Source organism: Gallinula chloropus, assembly GCF_964237585.1.
Source record: "Gallinula chloropus genome assembly, chromosome: 1".
Taxonomy (NCBI): Eukaryota; Metazoa; Chordata; class Aves; order Gruiformes; family Rallidae; genus Gallinula; species Gallinula chloropus.
The window spans coordinates 18,613,923-18,624,898 of NC_140085.1; the positions used below are offsets into that span (position 1 = coordinate 18,613,923).

The 10,976-nt window shown below is 48.8% G+C and overlaps 1 long non-coding RNA gene across 1 annotated transcript; it reads right to left on the reverse strand.

Moving 5' to 3' along the window:
- On the reverse strand, positions 1–10,365 carry LOC311205302. Its single transcript, XR_014618147.1, has 3 exons — positions 10,335–10,365; positions 9,426–9,472; positions 1–73 (listed from the first exon to the last, which is right to left on the reverse strand). It is a non-coding gene; the product is annotated as an uncharacterized lncRNA (long non-coding RNA).
- Between the last annotated feature and the right edge of the window lie 611 nt (positions 10,366–10,976).

Consider the following 10,976-nt stretch of genomic DNA (forward strand, 5'->3'; position numbering starts at 1 on the left):
GTCAGTAAGGCTGTGTTGCAGAGGTTGGGTGCTGGCCCAGAAATGCTGTTCTCAGAGGTCAGAGGTCACTATCCTGTTATAAAAAGGGGAAAAAAAAAGGTGATGGGAGAATTCAATTAGCATGTAAAAACATGGAAGGGAAAACAGAATCCTCACAACTTCCCAGAGGAAAATTAAATTCATAGAATCATAGAATGCTTTGGGTTGGAAGGGACCTCAAAGATCATCTAGTTCCAACCCCCTGCTACATGCAGGGACACCCTCCAGTAGCCCAAATTGCCCAAAGCCCCATCAAACCTGGCCTTAAACGTCTCCAGGCGTGGGACTTCCACAGCCTCTCTGGGCAGCCTGTTCCAGTGCCTCACCACCCTCAGAGTAAAGAATTTCTTCCTTATGTCTAATCTAAACCTTCCCTCTTTCAGCTTAAAGCCATTGCCCCTTGTCCTATCACTACACTCCCTGGTGAACAGTCCATCTCCCACTTTCCTGTAGGACCCCTTTAAGTATTAGTACACTGCAATTAGGTCACCCCAGAGCCTTCTCTTCTCCAGGCTGAACAAGCCCAACTCTCTCGGCCTGTCTTCATAGGAGAGCTGCTCCAGCCCTCAATCATCTTCATGGCCTCCTCTGGACTTGCTTGCTCCAAGATCTCTACATCTTTTCTGTACAGGGAACCCCAGAGCTGGATGCAGTGCTCCAGGTGAGGTCTCACAGAGACAGGAATTTCCTCTTGGTTTCATACTTACCCATCAGCTAGAGAAAACACACTATCATTTACCAAACTCTCTGTGGCAGTAACAGCACTGACTGAAACCATGTCAAAAATCAAGTCACCTTTCATCAGCTTTTCCATCACATATTCCGAGTGCCGTGTTTAATTATCAATACTAAAACACCATACCATACATCATCATTCACTGAACACACTCCCCACAGAGAAGGGATTGGCATGGGGAAGAGGGTTTAAGAGGATATTAATAGATGCAACAAGTGTGAAACATATTTCAGTAGTAGCACCACAAGCCACAGGCGCAAAGTGTGGAATACAGCTCTCTGAAGGGAGCTGGGAAAGCTTTGACAAGGATTTTCTGTGTGAACTGGGCTAGGATGTAGAGAATGTGCTACTGTGTACCTCTGCAAAGAGCCAGGATCCTCCAAACTAGATAAAGGGACAGAGCTCAGATGATGAAGCAGCCTGCATAGCTCTCCTCCCTACTTTCCTGATACCAGTTCACAGCAGACTTTTATAGGGGTTTTCCAGGAGAACAATGGAATAGTTCAGCAATCAGTGAGAGAGATTTTGGACTTTAAGATCAACCTTATAACTCTCTGTGTGGGAGACAGCAAGAGCCACCTCTACCAAGCAGATAAAGCCAGTGCTGGAATATATCAGTCACTTGTACTTACTTGGGAAAGAACCTGGGAAAAACTAACATTTGCATGCCAGGGATGTGTTTTCCAGCTTCCCCTTTCCAGTAAAGCTACTTATGACTCCACACCACTAATAGAAGAACCCCAGGGATTCATCCAGCAGGTCCTGATTTGTTTATAGTGCTCAGAAGCAGAGGGTTATATTGCCTTTGCATCTCAGTGAGCCTACCAGTGAGCACGTGTGGGCTGAACGTAGCTTGCCACAGCACTCCAAGATTCACATCTGTAAAACCCTGCAACAGCATAAAAAGCATCTGTGTCTGAGAAGACATCAAATGATAAGACTTCTTCCTCCTAGATTTAAACAACTCTCTGCATGAGAAAGGCTGGCACAGGTGAACAGACAGTCTGATCCGCTGACATCAAGTCTCCAGGCCAAAAGAAAGACAGAAAAACCAAACAAGAAAATGCTCAGCTTTTGTTTTGGAGAAGCAGCATTGTCCATACAACGGCCAGTCGCCTACCCACAAGTTCTGTAAGCTGTCTGCTTCCCATCACTCTAGCCCCACTTGCTCTCTCAGCACCAACTTCTCCCTCAGTAGCTGAAGCCATAACAAGAATTACTAAGTGAGCACCAGCGTGCTCCTTTTACGTGGCAGTACGGCTGCTCCGCTCCTGAGCCTGTAAGGTGTCCTTCTCCCTGGCTTCCCTCAGCCCAGTTAACCCTGTTTCCAGTGGCTATTATTAGCACTGCAGTCACTGTTCCAGCCAGTGCACCTGCCATGCTACTGCCATGCTTCTCGTTACCTGTGCTCTGAATCCCTGCCCAGAGCCTCCAGCTTGTGAGCAGGGACCCCCCTCGGTCGCTGTTAACCTCCATGGCATGCACAATGCTGAACCAACCTGCTGTGCTGGGTGTGCAGATCAGAAAACTCCCTGTACAAGAGGCCTAGGCCTCCTCTGCAGGGGTAAACACCCTCCCTTGTCCACGTCATCCTCACCGCAGGCTGGCCTCTGCCTCACTGGAGATCCCTCCAGCGCCTGCCCTCAAGTCCCGGCATTAGAGCACTGAACTTGGTGGGCAGGTTTTTCCTGCCTCTGGTTCCTATAGAAACCTTCCTGCAAGCACCCATCTGCAACGGGCCCAGGGAGAGCAGGAGAGGCTCACCTTGCTGGCACTGGAGTGTGCGGAAGGGCAGCGTGAATCACCCCAACAGAAGGCTCCTGCTGGGGCACAATGAGGCGGTGTGCTGGGGACTGCCCACTGAGCCCACTGTCTCCCAGAGAAGGTGTTGAGGCCATTGTGCCAACCCTGTATGTCTTCCAGCACCCTGCTTTCTGCCCCTTCCCACTGTGCCTCCAGACAAGCACCACAGGAACTGGGAGGAAGGCTCCCTGGCACAGCCAGGCACCACACAGAGCAAGCCAGGAGGAGATCTACCATGTGGAACTGATACAGTAAGTTCTTTCCTTTGACTGAAGTATATAAACCTACAGCAACTCAAACTCTCCAAGCCAGGAGACAGCAGGTAACAAAAGGGGCTCCCATGAAGCTTGTGAAGTTGCATGCATGAAAACCCTACAGCTGGCTTAGCTGTGTTATCTGCATTTCTGAAAACTTGCAACAGTAAAGGACACAAAGGAAAATCATGTTGGACCCAAGAAATATTAATGGCAACTCCCAAACACTTCCAACTCTCAAACTGAAGCCAGTTTTCACCCGTGCACTAAGAAGCATCTCCCATGTTTAAAGGCAATAGAAGTTTCCTATACAAAGCAATTTTGATCACACAACAGGCAGTCTTCATGCTTTGAAGAAAACCCAATTTTTGTGAAAATGCAAATGGCACCTGTTATTTGCAGCTTTACTTTTTGAGTTCAGGCCCTAAACCACATCCCAACACCAAGGACTCCAGCCTGCTAGAAGACAGCTCTAATGACAGCCTGTTACCTGAAAAGGAAGGCTGCGAGGGAAGCACACCATCAGCAGCAGGTACAGCTACTGGAAGCAGTCCAGTTGCAACACCTTTGTCAGAGCTGCAAATACACTCTGTGCAGGATTATATCCGATTAGTTTCTTTTCCAGCGTAGGTGTCCTCTGGAAATTGATGTTTCCAAAGGAGGCCTGCAAATTTACTGCCACTTAGCAATACCAAACCTCCTCTGGAGATGCTTGCTGTTCTACACAGCTGTGATATGAGAGGTTTCAGTTACTTGCCTTCTTGCAGACACCAGGTAACAATCTCCTGCTGCCTACGTTTTACTTGCTTGGCCGCTTTTGGCAAGTGACCTCCACTTCAGCTTGCTGTGGTAATGCCTGGATGTGCCAGGCATGAAACGATGCTGTCAGGAGCCTTTCAATAAGATCTTTATTTTGGGACAGAAACTCCTTCCTAGGAGTGTGCTTCCTCTGCTCATTATAGCAACAACAAAAAAGAATCCACCAAAAAGTCACCCCCAAAAAGCAACAAACTGTGTGGAAAACAAACGTTTTACAAAGTAATGCTTTTGTATGCTGAAAGCCAGGGACTTTGCAGGAGCTGTCAGTGAATGTCAGAGAAGGACCAGGACAAGCATGACAATTATTTCTAGAATTATTTTCATCCACTGGCATAGGAACAGCATATACAGTATTTCCTCTGACCATAAGCTAGCATGGGGAAACACTCTTCTTTCCATCATACTTAATTTGGACACCAATCAACACTGCACAGCACAGCATCCCACTGCCACCTCTGGACCGTCAGTGGGTTCCCTCAGCTCTCTATTCCTTTCCTTTATTAAAAAACAAAACAAAAATGCAGTGTGTTTTGGAAGAGAGAAGAGCCACAGTACTCATCTGCAGGCCACACATTAGGTCTAGTTATAGAAACCTCTTCCAGCCCACCTTTTAAAATCCCAAGTAGACTGCGCCCAATTTGACACTGAGACTGAAAGTCAGACAAAAATCAGCCCTGGTACGGAAGGAGGAAGCTCATTTCCCTCCTCTCACACCTGGAGAGCTTTGCTTTCTTACTTCAAATCCCGATGGTGCCCAATGAATGGCAGCAGGGGTGCTCTCAGCAGGAAGCCCTTTGCCATCCCTTCCCCCATCAGCTCTGCCCGAGGCCTATCCCAGAGCTGCAAATGCCTCTAGTCCCACGAGTCAATATTTGCTTTGCACATACAGCCAGAAAACTCCAGCTTTACAAACAGGCAGGTAAGAGAGCAAAGCGCAGCCACACACCTGAGTAAGGAGTGGGCAAGATGCAGATAATCCCTGCCCCTTGCCCCTCAGCACCCTGGATGTTTAAGGGATGCAGAATCCCACGAGACCCTGACACATGCCAACTCCCGCTTATGGAGTCAATTTGGCCTTGGTGAACCTGGGTCACTCCAGGACCTGCTTCACAAACCACAGCCAGCCTCACACTGTGTGGAGCAACACACTGCAGACCCAGGCAGGAGGTGCTGGGGTGGTATCCTTCATGCTTGCTTTCTGCAATGTGACTTGGAATGAAAAGCTGGGGGACTTGAACTGCCCTCAGCCCACTTTATTGTACCAGGGAAAAATAATCTGAGATAAAACAAAAGCTTCCTTCAGGCCTAGAAAGGGGGACACGAGACCTGGAGACCAGTAAAGGTGAAGGCTGTGACAGCCTTGCAGAGCCAGGCAAGCTGCTGACTGCTGAGGCGTCATGGGGACTCCAGTGCTGCCCAGTCTCCAGCTGGGATCACATACTGCCTGCGGGAGTGTAAGGGGGCAAAGTGCCTCCTCCCAGCTGCACCAGGACACTATTAGAGCCACATGCAACAGAGACAACAAGAAGTAAACTGGAACTCTGTCTCCTGCCATAAAGCCACTTGTGGACTCCTGGCCACGTGGCAAATCTAATTCCACAAAGAAATGTGCCCAAGAGGCACTTCCATGCAGCAGCTCTGCTCCGTGAGCTCAGCGGTGCCCTGCAGGTCTGCGGGCTGTGATGGGAGTGCATCCCACCGGAGCCAGAGCTGTGGAGCCATTTCCAGTTAACAGAAAGGGAACAGAACAAGGAACTTCCAGTTTCATATCCATGTAATCTCCATTTTGAAAATAAGGATGTGAAAAAGCGGAATCCTGGTTCCTGCCACTTTCACACTGGACAGACAGACAGACCACAGCTGGACTTCCTGATCGTAGCTGGACGTGTCATCAAGCTTGCCTATAAAAAAACTCCCTACACAATAACTACTTAGGTGGAATGCAGATAACCTACATATCAGCATGTTTTCTTTTCAGAACAGAACTGCCTTTTATTTATTTGGATTCAAAACAGACAGTTGATCCTTCATGCAGGAAAAAGCTGAAGGTCTTACTTCTAAAATCTGGAGATAACAAAGGCTTCCCCCATGTGGCTCAGGAATAAAACTACACAACAAACCAGAGCCAAATTTACTTATGGCTCTGCTGATTCCCCATCTTCCAACAACAGCTACCACACTTGCAGCCCTGGAAAGCAGAGGGTGTCAATCCTTACACAGCAGACACTAGCTGCCTACCAAGCATGAACTGCACTGCTGTGGAGTAGCTCTTTTCTGCCAGGACCCAGGATCAGAAAAGGAGGAGTTTCACCTTTCCCAGTGCTCCAAGAGGATATGTGATGGGAACATGGTGCTCCTCCCATCTCACACAGGAGGATTACAATAGATCAAGCACTGGAACAACAGTTGTGGGCTTTTTTAAATCTCCATTGAACAAAGATGGCAAAATAATGCCAGGATGCAAATCAGACAGTGTCCACTCTCACTGCACAGCAAAATTTCCTTGCTTCCAACACTGAGAGGAGAAAACACATGCATGCCAAAAGGCAGGTCTGCAATTGCTGTGGTCTTCAAGGCTCATGGTAAAGGCAATTCCACGTTAAACACTGCTGTACAAATATAATTCAAAGGTTTTGGATTAGTGTCTAAAGAGGAACAAAATGTGTCTTCCATGAGAGCCAATTTCTGCACCCAAGTAAGCAGGGTGCAGGACCAGGGCACTTCTGCAGAACTCTACAGAAACTAATTTTCCCCAAAACTCTCCAGAAGTGGTTTATTACCCTCTGGTTCATAACTTTCTGTAGCTATGCAAACTATTTAGAAGACATTTCTGAAAGGTAACAGCAACTGTCCAGTTTTATTTGCTATACAGAAGTTTGAAAGAAAATGCTTCTGCTAGAGATGCAGGATTATACCCATCAAAGAAAGGCTGAAAGACACTACTGACAGTCTTATAAGGATAAATATTATGTCTTTTATATGACATTCCTACCCTGAGCAGTGAGAGGCTGTGACCTCCAAGGCTCTCTCCATCACCTCCAGTGCCAGCCCTGTCCCCATAGGCTCACCCCACGAGTGATTCTCAAGCTGGTCTCATCCTATTGTTCCTAATGACAAAGGAAAAACAACCTGAAGAATGGCTCATCCTTGATACCACCCATGTCAGATCTGCAAAGCCTTAGCTGCCAGGGTCTGCCATTCTCTTAGTGAGGTGCAAGAAAGGCTCGATTCAGGTCACACTCCTGTAGCTGTTTGCTCTAGTGTCAGCCAAAACCCCATCAGATTCACTTAGGAGGTCTCTAAGTGGGTCTCACTGCATTTGGCTCTGGAAAAAGGAAAGTAACTGCACCACTCAAGAACTTTTCTCCTTTAGGGCTCTGTCTTTCCAGCACTCAACTTTCTAAAGAGTCTGGTAACACCCAAAACACCTGTTGGGACTGTTTGCAAAGCTCTTATCTAGCATATCATGTTAGACTTGGATCTTGTTCCTGCAGAAATTTATAGGCACAGAAGATAACTTGGTAACTCAGAAGGGGGGGAAGGAAAAAAAAAAGATTAAAAAAAAGGATCATTAATGTTGATTAACATTTGTAACTAAACAAGACAAATCCCCCATCAGGAAGATTTCTTTTGCAGAACATAAGGGCTGTTGGGTTATGGACATTTTCTTTCACCTCTGAATCATCAGGCTCTTCCCAGCCAAGAAATACTGCACTGACTGGGCAGTGCCAACAGTTCTTGCAGTCAGGTTAATACCAATATGCTATCTTCTTTCCTGCTCTCTCATAAAACGAGTGTGTTTTGATTTCTCCTAGGTTGTTTTGGTTTCCTTAAGTCAGAAACAGAATTGCTCTGCTACCAATACAACTTGTTGCACTCCAGTTGGAAAAAAAGCTGAGACTTCCTCAGAAACAAAACAGATGTGGCAGGACATCCTTCTCTTCCCCACCTGGTGTCAACAGTAACACAGCTGACAAGCGAGATTTTCCCCAGTACTCCCAGATACTTACCCTGTATAAACTTTAGGTATCTAAAATCTTGACCATGTGATGAAGTTGGCATAGACAAAAGTTTAAACAAGTCTCTGTGCTGCTGAGGGTACAAACCTGAAGTGCCCATGCCTCTCCATCTCCTGAGGGGCACTTGGGACACTGCTCACTATATACAACTAAGCTATTTGTCTACCTCATTTTACTCGACAATTGCAGAGTCTGTTCATCCTACCTACTTGAGCTAGGGCAGGATCTAGGATCACCACTGATCTAGCCAGAAGAGCTGCAGGACCAAAATATCAGATGCTTTACCTTTATCACTGAAGACAAAGTTGCAATACTCCTTAGGATTTAGTTTCTAAAGTTTTCCTCTCCTTCTCATGTTTTTGGCAAGCAGTTTGCAATTAACAACCAGGAAGATAGACACCCTCCTCTCTATCTCCTAAAGAGTTACAACCTCAGATGCAGTACCACTTGGGAGGAGCGAGCTCACCGATCCCCTTGGTAAAGTGTGCTGAACAACAAACATGGTAAACAATTCTGCAATGCACAAACCAGTTCACTATGAACAGGGCTGAGGCTGACAGCTCATTTCATGCAGATCCCTTAACCAATAACCTCCACCATTAACATACCACCTCAGTTAAGAGACACTGATTTTAAAAAGGTAAATATTTTTGCCTATCTTTTAAGATTGTCAGGGTCCTAGTATTTGCAAAAGGTACCACCTTGCAGGAAAGCAAGCAACAGGTTAAAAGCACATCAAAGAAGAAAAAACTAAATTACATTACCAGAGACCCCAAAACTGGAGAATCATTTCAGTCCTGAGCAGGTGTGCTGTGCTTCCCTCACCTCTCCTATTAGTTGATATTAACCCTATCATCCCCTGACCAGTGCACTTCCTCCAGAAACGTGACTTCCTCCTCTCTGCTGCCCCTCATGGATTCCCATCGCCCTTCTTCCGAGGAAGTCACTATGAAACGTATCTCCCCAAGATTACTAAGACACAGTATGAAAACATTACCCTAAACTGGAATTAAGAAAGGTGGCACCTGTCATTTAAATCTGTTAAATACAGAATTAACATAACTTTATATTAATATGACACAAGCAGTCCCCACCCTGACATGTCATGCTTCTTCTCAGACTCTTCCTTTCTTTTTAGCTCACAAATTTTCCAGTGTAGGAATCCAACCTTTGTTTCTGCATAGGGAAAGCCACAAACACAATGTGTGGATCCAGAAATACATAATGAAATAGATCTTCATTCCAGTGACTCTTTCTTTCCAGCACACCATTCGACTCTGTAAGCAGCTGAAGAAATAATCTAGAATTCAGATTATCCAGCAAAGAACTGTATTCCCATCAACAACTCAGCAAAAGCACAGCAGTGCCTCGCTCCTGCTATGCTAGTGGTTCCTTCTTGAGTGATTTTAAGATCCAGCCCCTCACTACTGCGTGCCTACTGTTCTTAATTCCAGTCAGAATGCTTCTCTCTCCCATGTATTAGCACTAAAGGATTCTCCACTTCCTCAAGGCACTTATTACTTTATGCCCACCGCTCTCCCCCCACTCAAACATCACAGCAAGCCATACAGATCACGGCTGAGACATCACGAAGTAGGAAGCTATGACATCACACAAATATCCCACATCCAACACCGGAATGCACTTGTTTAGAAGGAAAGTACCTGCCTAAATTCAGACATCACTCAAAAAAAAAAAAATGAGGAAGGGCAAAAAGCAGGCACAGGGAAGAAAACTCCCCTGTCCTACCCTTACCAGCTCTGCGAAGAGGCACCAGCTGTCCCAGAGCCCACAGCCACTGCCTGCAAAGAGATTTAAATCCACGTCACTGCAATTCTTAACTCCCTTGAATTTACATCACCGGGTACCAGGAATTGCATTTGTCTCCCGACTTCCTTCTAACATTTGTTACAGCTGACAATCACAGGGCCTGCACCGTGTCTGTCTGTGCCCACTGCCCGGAGGGTACTGCCATGTTTCCAGCCCTGTTTCCTGACTGCTCCTTCCACCCAGCCAGACGGGAGACAGACTGTCTCTCCTTTGGGGCACCTCCGAAAAGACGCAGGCGTGGAGGGCAGATGAGGATGGCGGTGCCGGATGGACGAGACCACCTGAGGGTCAGAGGCACGGGGAAGAGAAAAGGCAGGTTTCGGGAGAGGTATATCCCGGGGAGCAGGAGGGAGCGGGGGTACGGGGAGACAGGGCAAAGCCGAGGGAGCGGGCGGAGCACGCCCACAGGGAGAACGTGCCCCAGCCAACCCTGACGCTGAAGCAGAGCACAACATGAGTCACTCGGCGGAGCCCAGACCCTGCGTCAGCGCAGCAGGTGAGCGGGGACCGGGGAGGAGGGGTCCCTCCCCGCTCGGGAAGGGGCCGGGGAGCGGAGACCGGCCGCTCACCCCACACGCTGCCCCGGCCGCAGCGCCGCCCCGGCGGCGTTAGTCCCGTCCCGCCCGAGAGGCGCGGCAGCGGCGCAGGGAGGGGTGAGGTGCGCGTGCAGCGCCTCGCAGGTGACGACACCATTACTGGGGAGCCTGAGTAGGGCTGACAGCCCCGGAGGGTGAGGGACGGCCCGCCGAGCCCTCCCGCCCGATGGCAGGACCCCAGTCGCCCGGCTCTGCCCGCCACCCCCAGCTCGGCCGCGGCAAGCCCGCCGACACTCACCCGTTCTCTTCCGCGGCGCCGCCGCCCGCCCTCCCGCCGCGCTGTCCCCACAGGGCAGGCGCCCGGCCCCGACCCGGCAGCCCCACGCGCCGCTCTGGAAAGCGGCGCGCATGCGCGGCATCCGGGCGGCGGCGCGAGGCGCTGTGGGGGCTGTAGGCCGCGGCGGGGACGGTGCCGCCGTCGGCTCCGCTGGGTCAAAGAGAGCGGAGTCCCGACGCCGGGTCTCCCGAGGAGGAATGGAAGCCTGCACCAGGACTCGTGCGTCAGGCCGCAGTCTTCTTGCAGGGTGCCTTTTTCCCTGTGCCAGAGTTATTCCTTCTGAACCTTGCAGGAAGACGCGTCCAGCACCTCACAGCCGGCAGCCTCGCCCTAGCACGGAGATTCACGGCCAGGGGATGACATGTACCAGCGGGGTTGGGGGGATTCTCAGTTTTGTTTTGATTTATTTATTTCTTCCTGCACAGGGTTGTTTGCTTTTCTTCAATCTGATGAAGGAGTAAAAAGGACCAAAAAGGCAGGGCTTCCTGTCTGTTTGCTTTCTTGGTTATTATCCCTGTAGGTCCTAGTTTGAAAATTACCAGTGTCAATTAGAGAGAACCTTTTCAAGCAGATGGCTAATTAAAGGTTAATGGCACAAGCAGG